The sequence below is a fragment of the Diplotaxodon limnothrissa genome, linkage group LG20, assembly GCF_057381915.1.
Source record: "Diplotaxodon limnothrissa isolate DT_005_m linkage group LG20, D_limnothrissa_male_GT1.1, whole genome shotgun sequence".
NCBI classification, from domain to species: Eukaryota; Metazoa; Chordata; class Actinopteri; order Cichliformes; family Cichlidae; genus Diplotaxodon; species Diplotaxodon limnothrissa.
Window position 1 is genome coordinate 24,801,721 of NC_140615.1, and position 12,713 is coordinate 24,814,433.

Consider the following 12,713-nt stretch of genomic DNA (forward strand, 5'->3'; position numbering starts at 1 on the left):
AATATTTCTTACAGTGGAACAATGAAATAAACATAAACACAAGGTAGTGTGATCCACCAGTCTACATCTGCTGTGATTACAGCCCGGTACAGGTATAAATCCACAAAAGTGCCACGAGGTTTCCACACAAACTAATGAATCAGATCTAGCTGCTAATCGTTAGCATCACAGCTAATTCACATCGCTACCAATAACTTATACACTAATGACACATAGTGGGGATTAACGGCCAACTTTCCCACATTCTCTGCAACCCCGTGGACTCATCTGTAGACACATTTTAAGTTATTTACCATCTTGTATCTGCTTACCTGCAAATATATACATGGACATAGCACAGCGTTACACACTTTTGCAGTCTCACATAACGCTTATAGGCGCACTGCCTTATGGGTAGTGGCTGGCTTCTTTACTCCCGCTAGAGCTGCTCATTTTAGGGGATACTCCCTCTTGTGGTGTAACGGAGGAATAACTACGCTTCCTGCACTATGTCATTTTTGGAGACTGGGGCACACATTATTTTACCACAATCAAAGAAAATACAGATGTGAACAATCAGACCATTTAACTAACTACAATATTGTCACTAAAGATTATGGGGGGTGTCTTGTTTTGTCCACAATGTCTTTCTTGTCCTTACACAGTGTTTTCATTCATATTTAAAATAATTATTTTTGTCAGTTGTTGCCAATTTATCTCTTTTGTGTTGACAAAAAGACTCCAAGTGCAGTTTTGAAAGTGTGTATGCGTCATCCTGTTTGCAGCCTGTTGCAGTTGCTTCTGCTATTTTTTTAAGCAATTCTTGATTTTTTTCCCCTCTATTCTTAACTTTTAAGTCTCTCCCTCTTGAATATGCTGGTTGAGAGCTTTTGCCTTTTTCTTTATTTGGGGAATATTTCGTTTCTTTTTCTTTTGGGAAAACTGCATACCATTTGCATTATTTATTCCAGAGGTCAGCTGATCAGGTCCCACACTCTTTTTAGCACTCACCGATGTGAGTGGCACACTTTTGGCACCCAGGCTGAGCTACCTGATAGCTGTGTGGTAGCCTATGTCACCATCCTTAGGCTTATGCTTTACCAAATGTCATGTAAATATGTGCAATCACCTTCCTGCAGAAAAATATTTGTAAAAATTGTGTTAATCCTTATGGATTTTAAAGTGTAGGTTTATGTTAGGTTATTTTCTTCTTCTTTCCTCGGTTAATCAAAAGAATAACTACTCCACATGGTGTGTAGAATTTTCTATCTCAGTTTATTTCCATTTCAATTTTATTTACATAGCGCCAAATCACAAAAACAGTTGCTTCAAGGCGCGTTATATTATAAGGTAGAGACCCTACAATAATGCAATGAGTAAAACAGAGAAAACCTCAGCAATCACATGACCCCCTTTAACCTCCTAAGACCCGAATTCTTCCATGGCATGCATTTTTAATTTCTCTTTGGTATTTGGGCTGATTGGGACCCGATGAATGTAAAAACAAAGATTAACCAGATTTTTTTTCACCCGATTTTTGTTTCTGTGAAAAATGAGATCCACACATGAGGATATTTGTTTTAAATTTTGATAAAACAGTGACAGTATAATGTCCTCGTAAGTGGATATCAGGCCCTTGTAGAGCAACATTTTGTATTTTGGTATTGGTCTATTTGGTCTAGACAACCCAAAATGTGATGTCATATGTGGACGCCAGGTCCTAGGAGGTTAAGCAATCATTTTGGCAACAGTGGAAAGGAACCTCCACCAGAACCAGCCTCAGACACTGGCAGGAAGCTGCTGCGACCGGTTGGGGTTGAGGGAAGGAAGACAGGACAAAGACACGTCGTTAAAGAGAGACACAGATAGAAATGGGAATTGTTAAGAATTTAGTGATTCAGATTCCATTATTGATATCACTTATTCAACTACTTATGGATTTGCTTATCGATTCTCATTGGCTCCACTTTGAGAGTCACCACCATTTCTAAGCAGCATATCAAAGACATTACATTCATGCAAATTAATTACATGCTGTGTGGTCAAATGTTTGTGCATGTTGAAGGTATTTCCCCTCTTTGTTGTGATTAGTCATTACTCAATAACGACCATTACTCAATAAAACTAAAGTAAAAACGTTATTACAGAAAACACTTTAAGTAATGCAGCACATTAGTTAATTGCAACCAGGAGAAAAAGACATTCATTATACTACTCGTTACATTACTTTCATGTTACTCTGTAAAATGATCTGAAACACACCGTCTCATAACAGTTTAACAATATACCATTTAACAATATAAACCTGAGGCTACAGCCCCCCACACCAACACAAATCCCTATCCTAATGAGGACACATGTGATCTTTCTCTTAGCATTTGAATAAAGCAGACAGCACAAAGCAAAGATGGAAACCAGCACAAAGAGACTTTACAGCAATCGCCACAGTGATTCTACTTTAGAAACATGAACAGGTAGAAACGGAGGCTGCAGCCTGACTGCTCATCTGTTTGTTACCTGTTGAAGTTCAGCAGTGGCTGGCTTCACCACAAATGACGGCTCACTTTATCATGATGCTGGGCCGGGTCAGCATTTACATTACTCTGGGTTCTTGGCTGTGCAGGTGCTTGCGAAGAGCCAAAGTTGTGTTAACAGTATAATGCAGTTGTTTCTGTCCTGGAGCAGTCTCCACTTTACCCTCGTAGCCTCATCCTTTTGTGCAAAATAAATAAATAAATAAAAGTAATGTTCATATCCACACTGGAAAAATGTGCCACTATTTTCGCCCTCTGTCAGACACAAACTGAAATCAACTGATCATAGCAAGAAGAATCGATAAGCGGGATTGATGGGCAGGGAAACTAACGATTCAAAGAATTGGACTACTGGAAACTAGTTCACTACAAAAACCAGTTCTCGATTCCCATCCCTACACAGAGATTAAAAATAACTAATGGTTAAATTAAAGGTGCATTAAAAAGGTAAGTAAAAAAGAAACACTTGGTGCATCATGGGCAGCCCCCAGCACCCTAGACCTATTGCACATTCTACTTTTAAACACCCTTGGAACCATAAGTAAACCAGCACTCTCACAACAAAGTACTCTATTGCGATGATGCAGCACCATGAGATATGCCTGATTATTCAAGACTATTCAAGATTTAACAAGGAGCCAACGAAGAAAAGCCAGTATGGGAGAAATGTGCTTTCTCTTTCTAGTCCCTGTCAGTACTCATGCTGTAGCATTTTGCATCAACTGAAGGCTTTTTAGGAAGTTTTTAGGACATCCTGTTAATAATAATAATTTGAGGAACACAGTCCAGAATAAATGCACACACTAGTCCTTCAGCATCCCTCTGAGTCAAGATGTTTCTAATTTTATAGATATTGTCCAAATGGAAGAAAGCAGTCCTACACATTTGCTTAATATGCACGTTTAAGGACAGATCCTGGAACTGGAAAACAACTGGAGAGTTTTCATATTGTTGCAGTGCAAATAAACAATTGTCCCTGCAATGTATTTATACAAATGCATACAAAGCACTCTAAACATAAAGTTTACAATACCTGCAATAGTAATCTTGGCAGAAACTGCTATTCTGAACCTAAAAACAGTAACATGAATAAACCAAATGCCTTCATATAGAACTGTTTTTGGACTGTAATACGCATTTGTTTACTGCCCTTTTTTTACCCTTTCAGGATGATTTATATTTTTATATGATATATTTGTGGTTTTTCATTGGAAACTTTTTAGTGATTGAAATTTTTTGTTGTCTGTACTGTATTTTTATTATACAGATCAGAGCTAAATCTTGGCATTAGTATCCATTTTTGATGATATTTTTCTTCCCTTATTTTTGGGTTCAGATATATACTTGAAATCAAAGCTGACAGGAAGCTGTTACATCCCCGATTCATTTGGCTGTTGAAGTTATTTTCTCCTCCAGGCTGGAGGGGAAGTGATATATGCGTGTATATCATACAGTATAGTAAGGAACAGTGTTTATCAGATGTTTTTTCATGTGATGGCAGACCTTTTACTTTCTCATAGTTTTATTTTACTCACGATGATCTCCTTAGTTTGCATACATGATTAAGCATGTTTTTTATTTTGAAGAGGTTTGACAATAACCTGATACAAAGACACTGTTTCATATACTATAAATTTGTGCCAGAACTGGCAGAAAATCAAAAGCTTGTAATCTCCATGGAAAATAACAGTGTCACAGTTTGGAGAGATTTTTTTTCTCCTGCAATCCTTTATTCTATTTTACATTCACACATATATTTCATTGATCATTTTAATTTATCTTATTATATCAAACATATGGGAAATAAAGTGCACTGAAGAGTTATGGCACATAAATCTTGAAGTTTTGAGGAGAAAGTTAGATCTCAGATGAAGTGTTGCTTCTTTTTGATGGGAAATGTCAAGCCAGGACTGTTGAGTTATGAGCTATTAAAAATATGTAGATATGACAGGGCTCCTATGAGGAAGGTTGATGCGAATTCTCTGTTGGTTGCTTGGCTAGATCCATAAATAAATAATCACATCGATGAATGAGTGAAGGGAATATCAGAGAAGACATGTTCCATGATCTTGGAATGAAAAACAAGCTCAGTGCTATTACGTCTATGGGCCTCAGCTAAAGTTCATTCGCTTTTTGTTGTCCCTTACCTCACAATGTCAACTTTGACAGAATCAAGCTGACAGCAGACTTGTATAGTAGAATATCTTGATGTCATAGTGATAAGCAGCCAATCGGACAGGTACCCCTCTGTGTGCATGTGGGACCTCACTTAAAATGAACACGTCTCCAGTGAACATGACAGAGTTTTTAACCTATTAGACTGATGAACCTAAAAGTTTCGAAAGGTAAAAATCTCCAGAAAAGGACAAAACTTAGGATGAACTTGAATGAATTAATGTAAACTCTTTTCACTTGTATAAGTATTGTGTACTTGTTTAAATACATACATACATGCACATATTCAGACTTTATTAATTCAGTATAAAATCAATAAAACTCATTGTTTGTCATTGAAGTTGACCTATACTTATTTGCTTTCTTGTCAAAATATTAGTAAGATCAGTATCAATCTTATATCTTTAAAATGTGATACTGCAATGTGCGTGCTCTCGGCCAAGAAAGTCTACTACAACATTCATCTGAAAAACAAAAAAGAGAAAACAGAACAAAACAATGCAGTTCAGTGTTGGCACAGGGTAAAAGAAAACAAATGTTCACTTGTGATCTTTCAAGGAACTGGCTGGCAAAGTATTTAAAACTCTGAACAGTTACAACCCGTTCTCACTCCCAACACAGCCGTTCTGTAATCTAAGATAAGCAAGGTCTATGAATTGTAGTGACAGACAGATCTGAGCGTGGTATCAATCTACTCTTGTGTTTCACAAATTGATCTATTGGTGATTTGCTATTTGAAAATCTTTAAAAAAAAATCTTTTGAAATTGTGAATAATGTTTTGTGATGGATGACCAATCTTAGGTAATATCATTTACAAAATGCACCTCTATTTTGTTCAAGTGTTTTGCTTGGTACGCCACTAATATTATATACAGAAAAGCTGGTGGAATGCATTTAACTATTTACATAATCCCGTCTATGGCACAAGTTGTAATGTTGATGGTAATACATACCAGGGTAATAATGTAAAGTAGTCTCTGAAAACAGAGCTTTAAATAGAAAACAGTTTCTTACTTCTTGGTGTAAAATTGTTATTTTACTTTTATTAATCTTACAACAAAGTAAAGAAATACAACTAGTGGAAACTAGAGCTAAATGAGCTATAGAAGTGTTACTCTGAAGGTATTACATAGATTAAGTAAGTATTCAATTTACCTCTGTCTAATACAGAAGCTCTGTTCATCTAATTCATTGATTTTCTGTCTGTGTCGCAACCTGACCTGATTTTGCTTTTTGCTCCCTGTGATGTGGGTTAAGGCACCCATCAGGGATTAAGTATGTGTGCCAGCAGGTACGTGCACCTTGTATCTGACTTAAATATGCCATTATTAAGCCATCTAGAAAAAAAAATACATCACATTTTTTACTACTGCATTTTGTACATTGCCAATTATACCTATTATTTCTATTTTTGAAATCAAGCCAAAGTAATAGCAGTGTAAACTCTCAAGTCTTTAGTGACATACAATAAATTAAAAAAAGCTACTTTTCATCATTTCAAATCCCAGCTACTTGACCCTATTCTCTCTATGTTCCTGCGTGCTTGTTTTTTGATGTTTCAACCAAATTGAACACCCTACAGGCAACTGCATCTTCTGAAAACACTTCACAACAATGTGTTTGATTATCAAAGGGATGCCAATAAAATTACTTTTACTCCCACATTAACAGTTTTTGACAACCTGCTACCTTATGTTTCATCTTGCGAGCTCCACCTAATGCGTGCATGGGGAAAGTCAAAGATTACTTGCTAAAAAAGATCGGAGTTTGGCTTCAAAGTGAATTTACTTATGCAGTTATGTGGGTTTTTCTGCTTTTTACTCTATCTGAACAAAAGTTAAATTTATGGTTAAAATTAAAAAAGAAGAAAATAAATAAGAGTCAAAGCTAATATAACAAAAAAGGGGGCATACTTCAAGCTCAAATGTGTTGCATTATGCTCAAATACGCCATCCTCAGATCTCTACACAACTGTCAGAGTAATCTGGTGTGAGCATACTCACACTGCATTTTATTTCTTCAAATCTGCTCTAAGCACACTAAAAAAAGAAAAAAAATGTAAACATATAATATTGACAAGGCCTAACACGTTTGCAAGTTAGACACTGTACCTTATATGCTGATGAAGGAAAAATGCCATAAATTGTGCCAGCATTTCTTGTTTATTCACTGGCTGCAATTTATATTATTCATTCAATAATTATCCCCCATTCCTTCATATGTTCATTTGTTGCTCTAGTAATTTGGAGATATCTCTCAGACCCATGTTGTTAGGCCTTTCCTTTGAAGTTGGGATGCTGATAAGTCTCTCAGTGGGCCGCCCTCTCTTTAGCCCTGATTAGCATGATTTTCATTACCATACTGTACATCAACAGCATCTTTCAAGAAAAAGAAATACTTTTGGAGTATTTCTTATACACACACACACACACACACATATATAACATACTGATACTGCTATAGTACTTATTTTGTTTTACTGCCCTTATATTATCATAAAATATCAAATGCTTGAAGAAATATTAATACGTAATGTATATTATTCACTTTTCTTCTCTTTTCTGTCTGTTTTAATATGCACTACACAGAGACTTTTGGCCAAACCAAAGGTGTTTCTCTAGCTCAATCTGTCTATGTGATGCACATTAAAATTCACTTCAAACAAGCCTTGGGATAAGGTTGTTCAAGTCACACAGCACTTTCTAATCTTATCCCTTTTTTCCTTGATACCATCATTGCCTTCCTCTCTGTTCAAATAGTATCCAGTTTCACTGAGACACCAGATCTGATTCCATCTCACAATTTCTTCCCCATTTAGGCAAAAAAAAGGGAGTGAATCTGAGGCTAAACAAGTCAATAAATGATCAGTAAGAAGAATTGGGATGGGATGTTAAAACTAGTTCTCTTGGTTGTACTCTGATCTGGCCTCAGCACCAAAGAAAATTCTTTGGGCTAAAGCCCTTCCTGCTTGGCTGGCAGAGCTTTAGCATTAAAGCCCTTTATTTTGTTTCTTACCCCTTTTTCTCAGCAGTGACATTAGTTGTAGAGTGGCTGTTAAACAGAGTGGAACAAGTAACTGGTGAAAATTCATGAAATTGAGAGTTTTAGAGGTATTTGACTGTGTAAGGCAAAGTCAAGCCAAATAAAGTCAAAAGAAAAAAGTAGATTCATTTCTGCCTCATGGCTAAAGCTGATTTCCATGTGACTTATTCTATAGTTTAATAGAGATATGGTGATGGTACAATTATAGAACTATGCACTAACATTCACCTGGGATTTTTGGAAAAATGAATTATAAATGTAAAAACAATTGACTTGACTTCAGTTCAGTTCAGTTTTATTTATATAAGTTCAAATCTCAATAAAAGTCACCACAAAGCACTTTATATTTTAAGGAAAAATCTCTACAATAATACAGAGATCAGAGGACAATGACTTAATCTCAGTAATAAACAGAAAGTCCCTGTCTACTTTTCTTTCAGTTTAAAAATAACATTTACAGAGTGCAGTTTTCCACCATAACTATAAGGCTGGCTGCCTTAACACTGAGGTAGCAACTGTACTGTACCAGTTACTACCCTCAGAGTCTATGTTCATTACTTGTTGATCGATGACGCAGTCATGGTACTTACCGCCTTTAAACAAAAATCCTTTATCACAGGAATTGAAAACAAACCAAACACATATCTTATTATTACAGCAACCACAATACCAAATTGCACTTTGAGCAATCGCTGCCAAATTCCATGCTGTGATTTTGTTGTGTGTTTGTTGTGCTCAAATAATAAATACATTTTGGACTATAATACAGGATCAGTGAACCACTGAATATGCCAGGGATAATGAACAAAATATGAAATCTTAAAGGAAAACAGAGTGAAGCTTAGTTTATACTTTGCATTGAATCTATCTAGAGCCTACAATGCAGCCTACACGTTACTACAAGTGTATCTAAATGCTACTTGGCAGTGGGGTTTCTATGTCATTAATTTTTAGTTTCCTCTATTTTTTTCTCACTCTACTTCCTGTGTTCACTTTGATGTAGTTGGTGACTCCAACAAAAACTTTCTTGACCTATTCTGATTTCCAGTTTTTTCTTAAGTGTGACCTTCCGATATTGATTTTTTTGCAGATTCTGGTGCCCTGTCTACAAACAATAACTAATAGAGTATGGAAATAAAATGCAAAGTTTTATTTCCATAATAAAATAAATTACAAAATTATTGAATAACATGCTCCACTAAATAAGTTACTACTACACCCACCTTTACCTAAAATAATTTACCTTACCAAACAAAAACTGGTGTAACACAACAAAACAAATGTCAGGTACTAACATCCACTATCAGCGAATAACAGGTCATGCTGAAATAACTCGAATCCCTGGCATGCAATCTCTAAGCACAAAAATCCTATTTGAGGTGGACATGATGAGCTAACCTAATGTGGAATAAATGTAACTCAGAAAAGTCGAATCAGAAAATGGCAGTTGCTGGAAATTTGCACAAAAAACAAACAAAAAGAGCACACAGAAAAAACATCAAAACAGTGGAAGCGAAAGGGACAGTTACACTGAATTAAATTGGAGGCTACAGTGATGTAACATGTAATTCCACTATTACTGCATTAGCTTGAATAAATAATAACAGCTGGCACACATAAAGCAAACATGTTCAAAACGCTTTATCTTTAAAAAATAGAAAACAGTGGAGAACGGTTATCTTTCATTTTTATGTTTCCCTTGTCAAAGCTTGAGGAGAATTCAATTTACCTCAACCTGACCTCATGTTTTTATACTGTATTCATCACTTTATGACCACCAGAAAATAAGTTTGTTGTTTAAGAGTCCTTCACGATCTGCAGAGTATTTTTATATTGCATGTTCTCTTGAAAGATTCTCCAATTAATTATTTTCCAGACTGCATGGGGCACAGTAGGAGCAAGGGCAGCAAATGTGAATAAAATGGTTCAATTTAGAGGGGACTCATTCTGCCAAGTGTGTCTGATCCACAAGTGCTCAGTGACAGAGTTCTTCACATTGATGGCAAAAGCTTTGGGTGTTCAGCTAAATCCAAATAATGCTGACTCTTAACAGTAAAGACAAGTGTTACTTTGATGCAAGTATCTCATTTGCTTAGATATTCCAAGTTGGTACTTTTGTCTGTAAGAAGGATATCAGGATGTGAGGAAATGAAGATAGACAGACAGGGTAATAAAGGAAAAGCATTGCAGGAATGAAACTATAGCATGTTTTTATATATTTTATATTTTAGCTTTGGATTTGCCTGCTTTTCCCTATAATTGGCAGTGTGCCAATTAAGAGGCAAGGAAAGACACATATCCAATTAATCTTACCTGGTGTATTCACAGGAGACAGGACAACGCCTTCTCTTCTCTTCTCTTCTCTTCTCTTCTCTTCTCTTCTCTTCTGTCCACACATAAAATGGATAAAACAAATATTACAGGTGCAATTAAATGTGCGCCTAATTACGGGAACGCTCCTCTCCTTCTCATCTGAGATTCAGGATTGTAGCCTAATACTCTGTAGTGGTACTGAAGCAGGCTAATGATTAAGACTATGCTCTGGATTAGCCCACAAGGATTAGAGAAACGTGACGCCTCACAAAATTGTGAGCACTGATTGCCAATTCTTAGTTTAGATTTTTTTAAAAATCTTTTTTATATATAATTTAATTCAATACTGTTGATTTATATTTACATTATCATATATTCCATATTCATTGCATGTAAAGTGAAATGTTTTAAATCAATTTTGTTTAAACTTTGGTTATTATTTATTCAGTATCTCCAGTATCTCAAATTATTATATTTCCCAAGAACAGTCAAAAAGAAGTCAAAAAACAAATTGTGAAAATTATGTACTCTGATGTACATACTCAGTACTTGATTGGGGCAACTTTCCACAAAATTTCAGTGCAGAAAGGTATTGCTAAATACCAGTCATGAGGTTGCAAACTGCTGTCATTCACTGTCACAGCGATTTCTCTTTTTTCCTCCTCAGACACAGGTGTGCAGCTGACAGCAGACAGCTGAAGTGAAATAATGTTTAATATTTATAATGTTTAATAATATTGACAAGAACACATTATAATAAATGCTTACACCAAGTGTTACACCAAACCAAGCTTCTTGCTTAATAACCCCTTTAAGCCCACGGGAGTGTCCATGATCCCAACTTCTTTTAAATCCCGGTAGGCTTCCAACTAAATAAGCTAAAGCAATGCTTTTTTCTTTTTCTTTTTTTTTTACATATGAAAACAGAGGAATTGTACTTACATATCATGCACTTTCCTTCTGTTAGAGTTTGTATTGTTGATTGTCATTTATGCTTGGAAATATTTAACCATAGATGCTTAGAGGTGTATAATCAATTGTGTAGTGATAAGTTGTGTGATCTTTAACAGGCTACAGAGGCTTGGTGTGTATTCCACACTAGAATGCACACCTATATCCTGGGAGCATGGGAAAGTTCGTACCTTGTCTTAATTGTTTTATGGTAGGATTAACGTAGCTACGTCTGTTCTAGTCTAAGTGCTTTTCTGTTTAGATGAACTGCTGGACTTCCTCACCGGGGGGGGGTCTAGTCTACCCTCTTCCTGACCAAGGATGTTTGACCCTTTGATCAGCAACACACACACACACACACACACACACACACACACACACACACACACACACACACACACACACACACAGGCAAGGTACTCTTTGTTTGTATGTAGACGTCGTATGTTAATGAACCTATGCATATTCATGTAACCTCAATAAAAGGACAGTGGTACGGGAGGACGGACGAGAGCGACTGGGGTCAAGCGAAGGGACGGCGCTCTGTCCGGTCTCTCCCGTGCACGAGTAACATGAAGAACTTTGCCTACTTCGTGTCTTGCTTAGCAGTGTAATTATATTGTCTTCAACGTTCCAGCGGATGGGTTCAAGCTACAAACCTATCATTAATTGGTCCTTCGATGCCGGAGCCCTGGAATCGCATTCACCGAGGGGAGGAGAGGCACGCTGAAAGACTGACGTCAGCCAGGAAGTTCCTGTGGATTCGCGGTCTGTCTTTTCTCCTCGATGAATGACGGTCGGCGGGATTCGGGCTGATATTACACTCTAAGCAATGCCAAGTAAGTTTAAAGAGGCCGACTCTATAACCGTGTCGTTGTGCAGTCTCCGCCACTGTGTGAGGCGTTGAGAAGAGCCCGACTCTATAACCGTGTGGTTGTGCAGTCTCCGCCACTGTGTGAGGCGTTGAGAAGTTCGCTACTTTGTGGAGCGATACCCGGGTTCCTTGCTACTTTGTGGAGCAAGAGGTTCCTCACTACTTTGTGTGGCGAGAGGTGAGTTCTCCGCCACTTTGTGGGGCGTTGAGAAGTTCCGCGGGGTCCAGACTGTGCTGGACGATAGGCCTATTTTGTGTTGTTTTTGTTGTCGTCGTCGTCGTTGTTGTTGTTGTGTGGGTGTGTGCGGAGCAGAACATGTGGTCTGTGACACCGACTGTTGTTGTTATCATGGGTTTCTAAGCAACCAAGAGTGAGTCGGAGGGAGACAGACGTTTGTGCTGGACTTTGCTCCTGGCAGCACAAAGTATTTATGTAAAAAAGAGAGGGAGCGACGGCTCCACAGCTGCGCGGGTTCACGCAAGCGCGGTCACGCGGGTTTCACGCGGACCTGAGCCGTGCGGTTAATCGCAGGCTTATAAATGGAAGAGATTAAGATGTTAAGAAGTTTTCAGAAAACACACCAGCCTTGAAGAGCGTGTGGAGAAGGCCAGCCCACATCAGCAGCTATGCTCTGGTGGGTGGCTGTCCCCCCACCCCTTGCTGACACAAAACGTTAACTCTTCAGCCTGTGTGCCAGACCATAGACGTAATTGAGGTGGATAGTTGTTAAAAGTAATCTACATTACGCTTGTGGTTGCTCAAATTCAGTACAATGACATGTAAGGTGAAGTGATATAGATAAATATTTAAACTAATGAAGTGCATAGAGGCACTTGACCTGTG